Source organism: Eurytemora carolleeae, unplaced genomic scaffold (genome assembly GCF_000591075.1).
Source record: "Eurytemora carolleeae unplaced genomic scaffold, Eaff_2.0 scaffold552, whole genome shotgun sequence".
In the NCBI taxonomy this organism is placed as follows: Eukaryota; Metazoa; Arthropoda; class Copepoda; order Calanoida; family Temoridae; genus Eurytemora; species Eurytemora carolleeae.
The window spans coordinates 1-7,489 of record NW_019396455.1 but is presented as its reverse complement, the minus strand read 5'-3'; the positions used below and the strand labels follow the sequence as shown (position 1 = coordinate 7,489).

Genomic DNA, 7,489 nt, shown 5'->3' with positions numbered 1-7,489 from the left:
GGAATTTTTCAATTTCAATATTAGATAATTTTGAAAATCTAAGAAAATGAAAAACCAATAAATAATTTTTTTTAATGAAAAAATAAGAAATTCCAGCGACAAAAAAAAATAAGATCATTACTAGAAAATAGAGGGTAATTGTCATTTAAGCCTTGTAATGATTTTCTTATAATAAAAGATTACATAACTACGTTTCCCCCTTTTTTTGTGTAGTTGAAAATTAGAGTCTATGTGAAATGATCATTGGTCAATTATGAAACCAGCCTATTTCATAATTTGGTTTACTTTTAACATTAATTTTAGATTTTCTATAAAATGATAATCCAGGGCCCAAAATGTTATATAGCATAAATATGTGAAGTACACCTGCAGTATGGAAACAGTACAACAAAATGGCCGTTTTACACTTTTTTCTAGTAAATTCCTCTCTATATATATTCTATTCTCTTTGCAGAACCCAATCTTGTTAAATATTTTATGTTTAGAATGGAAGAATTGGAGTGAAACTTTTAAAAGGAGCAGTTGGGATTCTTAGGAACTGTACTATCCAAGGTAGATAAAGAGTATTGAACAAATCTATACGGACCTCACAACTCCTATAGAAATGTTGCTCACTTGTGACGTTGAATAAAGCATAGAAAGAGAAACAAGTGATCTTTTCAAAGGGGTTTAAAAAAATGTTATCTGTTAAAATAAACATATTGTAGACCTAGTGGTAGGCAACGTTTTGTTAACATTTACAAATTTTAAGCTTGTGATACAATCCACAAGATTTTCTTTTTTCATCCGATTTTTAAACGTTCGTCTTGCTTCGTTGAGGCTTATAGCACAATCAACATTTTCCATTTGTTCATGAAAGCAAACTAATAAGAAAATTAAATTTCAATTCACGTAAGACGTAAAATTTAATTATCAGGTTGTGGAAAAGGAATTGTTCAGACAAGGAACTCCAAATTAGAGAAGGAAAACATTTTCCTTTTGTTTATAAAAGCAAACTAATAGAAAATTATATTTTAATTCACGTAAGACATAAAATTTAGTGGATTCTCTTAAGAGACAAAAAAATCTTTTTGAAAGCAATTTATTATCAGGTTGTGGAAAAGGAATTGTTCAGTCAAGGAACTCCAAATTAGAGAAGGGAAACATTTTCCATTTGTTTATAAAAGCAAACTAATAGAAAATTATATTTTAATTCACTTAAGACGTAAAATTTAGTTTCTTAAGAGACAAAAAAAAACTTTTTGAAAGCATTTTAATTATCAGGTTGTGGAAAGGGAATTGTTCAATCAAGGAACTCCAAATTAGAGATGGAAAACACCCAGGTAGGATTATTTACATAAAGTGACTGTAGAGTTTAGACGTACTTTAAAGTGACTGTACAGTTTAGACATACTTTAAGTGACTGTACAGTTTAGACATACTTTAAAGTGACATGTCAAATTCACAGCCACCTTTGTCTGATCTAGAATAAATAATGCATTTTTAAAGGAACTAGAGTTTTAAGCAAAGTTTTAAAGTGTCATTTCTGTTCAATGTTCATTCTGTTGATTCTGATGTTTTTATCAAGATTTGTCAAGTACTTATTTTTATCTGTTACATTCCATTTATTTTTATTTTTGCTTTCTACCTTTTCCTTTCTACAGGTTTCTAGTTGTGATGTTGAAGTGGAAATGGACGATTCTGCTTTAGGTAAATATTTATTTTTATATTGCTTGTAGATTAAAGTTTTAGGACCATTCTTAAAGCATAGTTTCAATGCCCGATTCCCAACGGTACCCGTGAAACCTGGTCAATAATCTGGAAAATATTATCGTTTTTCTAATCGTTTTAATTCTGATAATTTCTTTGTGTTTTTTTTGCGGTAGAAATGCGCAAGTCACTCTTGTAGAGAGATCACAATTAAAAATTATCTGTTTTCAAAATTATTAACATTAATATGTCATTCATACTTGATAAGACAAAGCTTGTAAGGGTACTGTTGTGAATTGGGCAATGCCATATTTCCATGGGGGTCCCTTGAAATTACACCGAAAGTCCCTTTAAAATTTCAGGTTGTATAAGATTGAAATGGCAAAGTTGATGATTTGTCTCCCAAATTCTGAAGAAAAAGGTCGTCTCGAAAATGTTAAGAAAATTTATCAACTTGATAATTAACCTTGAAAGTTTGCATATTTATTTCTTGTCAAATCTTGGGAATATCAAGTCAAACTTTCAAATCCGACCAACAAGGGGGGGGGGGATTATGGATATTCAACCCCCTACCCCCATTGCAAATACGTGGAGGTGGACATTTTATCGAAGCATGCAATCAAAAAGGAAGGGTTAAAACTTGTGTAATACTTTTTTTTCACCCAAATGTTTGAGTTTTAAGTAATACAAGGTCGTGTATTTATTTACATATCATAACCCCCCCCCCCCCCACACACACTACTAGTGAAGAAAAGGGTTATTTGAAATCTGTAGTTTATTGTCATCTTCAATTCTTCTCCAAGGATTTTGTTCAGGGGTTATTATTTGAAGAATTCGGGGGGAGGTGAGAATTGAAACTTTTTTGGAAACTTTTTTTGAAACTTTTTTGGAAACTTTTTTTGAAACTTTTTTTGAAACTTTTTTTGAAACTTTTTTGGAAACTTTTTTGGAAACTTTTTTGGAAACTTTTTTGGAAACTTTTTTGGAAACTTTTTTGGAAACTTTTTTGGAAACTTTTTTGGAAACTTTTTTGGAAACTTTTTTGGAAAATTTTTTGGAAACTTATTTGGAAACTTTTTTGGAAACTTTTTTGGAAACTTTTTTGGAAACTTTTTTGGAAACTTTTTTGACAAATCATCTCTTTTGTTTTGTATGTATCTTCAGATAAACAATAGCTCGAGTAGGGGAGGAAGGCCAACCACATTTTTTCTACATCCGAACCACATTCTCTTCTTTTTTTTCATCCGAACAACTTCCGAAATATCATACATGGCGGTTTTTTCTTTAAATGGTCGAATCGGGAGAATTGTGTCAGTTTTTAAAAATCATAAAATGCGTCGAAATCCGAAGTCATAAAAATTTTATCTTTTTGTTTATATCAAAACCATCGAAGTTTTTCCAGGTGAACCACCTGGTAAAATGCTAATGGTAAAAATGGAAGACAGAGGTTTGACAAATGTTTTTATATTTACCTTGTTTTGTGAAGGATAGCTATAACATAGGCAGAAGCAGAAGAGATTTAATTTCTACCAAAAAAAGATTGACAGCATATTCTCAAAGTTTCAAGGTGAACACTTAATCTAAGTCATAAAACACTGCAGTGTAGCAAATATATTATCAAGTACGATAGGTGGCAACAGAGAAATGGACCAATTATACACGACGTTACAAGTGTCAAATATAGCAAGGAAAACGAAATTTTCTCACATTAGAGCAGATAAAATTGCACTTTTTATTTTAAGAAGTACTTTATTCTAAAATTATCACTATTACTAACAATTTTGTCTGGCACAAAAACTGAATTGACACTTCTGACGTCAGATTACAGCTGTACAGTGTACTGAGAGTGTACAAATTCTACGTTGCCATCTATTCTAATAGAATCTATTTGCAGTGAAGTATGTTTCCGGATTTTTAAAAAATCGGTGGCATTCCCCAGATATTTTCACCAGACCCTTTAAAGAAGAAAAAATACATGGATGAGGTTCGGAGGTGGTTCAGAAGAGAAAATGATGAAAAAGTGGTTTGGGTATAGAAATTATGTGGTTGGCCTTCCTCCACTTGGACAAGGAGCCTTGAAAAAGTTTAAGTTATATACCATTTTCTTGGACCTGGAGGGAAAGACCCCCATATAGTTAGATGGTTTTCCATGAAATATTGTTACCCTGTACGGTACTTGTAAGAAAAATCAGCAAATGTTTTAGTTTTATGATGTAATAAGAAGAAAGGTTAGATAAAGAGCACCATTTAAACCCAAAAAATCCACTGAAGTTCTAAAAAATCAAAACAAAAAATGTTTTATAAAACAAACATTTATTTCTGAAAAAATCTAAGTGAAGAGTAAAGCCACAATGTTCCTCTGTACAAAGAACAGAATAACATGTTTTCTTCAAAGTTTACCTTTTACATAGAAAAAGTTTGAGATGTGTAGTAACATAGTTTTTCTCTGTTTTAAGTTAATTTTCCTAATTTATTAATGGACATTTTTAGAAGTTGACACTTCACCATTCCAGTCCAATCCAATTAAGGTAACAGAAACATTCTATTTTTAGATAGTTTTTTTCTCAAATTTATTTTATTTTTATTTTCAAACTTGACTAAAACTTTTCTTAAAAAAGACTAAATACAGATTTGTCTCCACACTGACTACAGCTGACTTGAAGTTTTTCTTTGAGATCAAGAAATCTAAAAACATATTTGGATCAGTGAATTAAAGGTCTTCTGAAATGGAATTTAAAGAATTTGAGCCGCGGTTTAAATCCGCCAAACCCCGGTTTAAATTAAGCGCCGGCTTAAATTTTGGAAACATTTGTTACAAATTTAAGTGGAACCAACCATATTTAAGCCGCGGCTTAAATTTAAACCACCGTTCAAATTCTTTAAATTCGGCCACTGATTTCAGATAAATTTTTACTTAAATCCTGAATTACTTTTACAAAGCTACGAATTTTCAAATTAAATTTCTTATGATCTCTACTTGAATCCTGGCCTATATTATTTTATAAAGTGACCCAATTTTTACAGTAGAGACAAAGATTGAAATTGACAGAATTTGAAATTTTTAAAGATTGATTTCTTTCTCATTTTTGCGCAGAGTGGTAAAGGTTTATAAGGCATTGTTGTAAATCGGACATGAGCTTTTTTTAATGGGGGTTTACTTAAATTCCGTTAACAGTTCAAAGGTTCATCCAAAAATTTAATTTTTTCTGTAAAATTTTTTTTAAAGCGCCCAGAATTCTCTGATTGGAAATCCTCCGCATCAGCTTCTTCTGGAACAGACCTAGAGGTATAAATAAATACAGTGATAACCAGAAAGCTAGGAAATAGGAAGACGACTTTTAAACTCAAGTTATAATATAAAAGTATAATGAGTATGAAACACATCAATTGTACAGTATTAAATAACTATAAACAAACCCACTTCAGTAAATTAATGATTTAATAAGGGTAAAGTAAAATTATTTGCTTTGTAACAATATCAAATAATTTAAGTATTGCTGTAAGGTCGTCTTCCTATTTCATTGTTATCTTGTAATCACTTTATGTTATAAACTAAGCAAAGGGGCCTTGTTTTTTTGTTTCAATGAAATTTTAGATTTTAGAAATTTCTTGTTCTAGTATTAATTGCAAATATAAAATTGAAATTTTAATAATAAAATTGAGTTTAAACAAATTTTAGGATTCCCGGTTTGAGAGTAGTCTAAACTCTCTGGATAAGTCGGCAGGCAGCGCTTAAACAATCTTCAGCTCAATCTAGATACTTTAAGATTTCGAATATTTTAAAATTTAACAACTTTTTCATTTTTTTCTTACATTTTTTTCCAGTACTTTTCCTTTAGATTTTTACATAACAAATAAATTAACAATATTCTAAATTTACTGCATAATATAAGATGAAAAACTAATGTTTAAAAATTCTCTGTAATTATGATAAAAAGAATATTTTTAAAAATGTTGTGATAAATTAATCATTACGCTTAACTTTACCCTTACTGATTTGCAATTACTGTGATTAAAGAACTAAATGATTTCACACATGACTTAAAAATAAATTGTTCATTATAAATTTGTATTAGTTAAATCAATTTATCATTAAATCTTAGAGAAAAATCAAAAATCAAAATGCAAGAAAATCTCGTCGCCAACCTATGGGATGAAAGTCAGCTAACTTTTCTCGTTTCAGGTGTGTAGAACGATAGATATCTAAATCAATATCAAATCTAAATCGTATCAAAATCATATCAAAATGCAGCATCTGTTCATTCTATACAATATCTCACCTTTTACATAACGATATTTGGACTAATACACAGTTATTTTAAGCTAGTTTTTACACTTAATACCCGNGTCCATAGTACATTCAAATTAATGCACTGCACTTGGCAACCTTCAAAACTTTAACGAATGTATGAGTAGATATGAACGGCATGTGTAGTATGCCAGGAAGGATGAATGGCATAGATAAATACAAAGTATAATAACCACGGAAGGACACAACACACCAAAAAGCATATTACACAAGTTTAGAACGATAGATATCCTGTAAAATTCAAATCAGATTATTATCAAATCATCCATTCAATTCAGAATCAGATTATTCAAATCAGTAAACGCGCGTAATCCGAATACCCGGAAGGAACTCAATCTAACAACAGTTACTAAGTAATACCTACTGATAAAGCTGTAATCTGTTAGAGTTTCGTCTGCTATGTTCACATTTTTATGTTTTGACTGCATACGTTTGTACTTAGTAAAACAAGAAAATTGCAGTATACAAACAGTGTAAACTTGTCTGTCTTCACTGTTTATCTTGCGGACACATTATTGACACATCTTCACAGCCATTTACCGTTTTTATAAAATAAACTCTAGCAGACATAATTATTTATGGCTTTTGAAATTAGGTATTACAATGCTAATTCATAACAAAGTCGATATCGAATTCGTCACTGAATTCCCATGTTTTTTGGGACACCCTGTACAAGAAATAGTTTGTTTGGCAACACGCTGGAGGAAGGAGAAAATTCCGGAATCATGGCTCGTGTACCCGACGTTAGATCTAAGCTATGTCGTACCCCGTGGGAACTCCCTAGCTACTTGAATTGAATTGATAATCGCGTAAAAATTATTTATAAACTAATTTGCTGTTTAGGAACATATTTCTTAAGAATTTATCGATGAACGGCGAAGTAGAACCGTACAATTGATAATTTCATTTTTACCATTACCTTTGCTGTTTCTGTTTCTCCATTTTTTTTTTGCAGATTTCTTCAAAATGTCTTTTGTATATATGCAACTAATTTGTAGGAAAGTATTTTTTACATGTTTTGTTCCTGTTATTTAAGAATTGTAAAAACGTTTTTTATGCTGGCTGAAACAACTGGTGAAATATTGCAACCAACTTTACGCTCTTATTAAAAAATGGTACACCTTAAAAATGTCTCATTGGTATCAAATGAATCTAAAGTTCTTCTCTACAAAACTGCATTCTCAATTAAAATATGTTACAATAGCCGGTCTCTCCCTTTAAGGTTTAACAAAAATTAAGTCTGACATAATTTAAAGGATTTAAAGATTCAAACATTATGAGAATGTGGTTCGGACGAAAAATTGTCGTGGCTGGCTTCCCTCCCCTCGTCAAACCAAAGCTAAAATCATTTTTATTTGGGACCAGGACCTGCACTGCAACTCAGCTTGTTTACTTTGTCTATATTACGAGAATTTGGTTTAAGTTCCTTTCATTCCTTGATTAGTGTAAACCATACACTGTTAGAAAAACCCGCTTACAATCAACAGTATT

At 30.7% G+C, this 7,489-nt stretch overlaps 1 long non-coding RNA gene across 1 annotated transcript; it reads left to right on the top strand.

Annotated features, from left to right (window-relative positions):
* The first annotated feature begins 450 nt into the window (after positions 1 to 450).
* LOC111703604 (uncharacterized) lies at positions 451 to 5,742 on the top strand. Its single transcript, XR_002765637.1, has 6 exons — positions 451 to 552; positions 1,264 to 1,322; positions 1,644 to 1,689; positions 4,180 to 4,217; positions 4,916 to 4,975; positions 5,369 to 5,742. It is a non-coding gene; the product is annotated as an uncharacterized LOC111703604 (long non-coding RNA).
* The last annotated feature ends 1,747 nt before the right edge of the window (positions 5,743 to 7,489 follow it).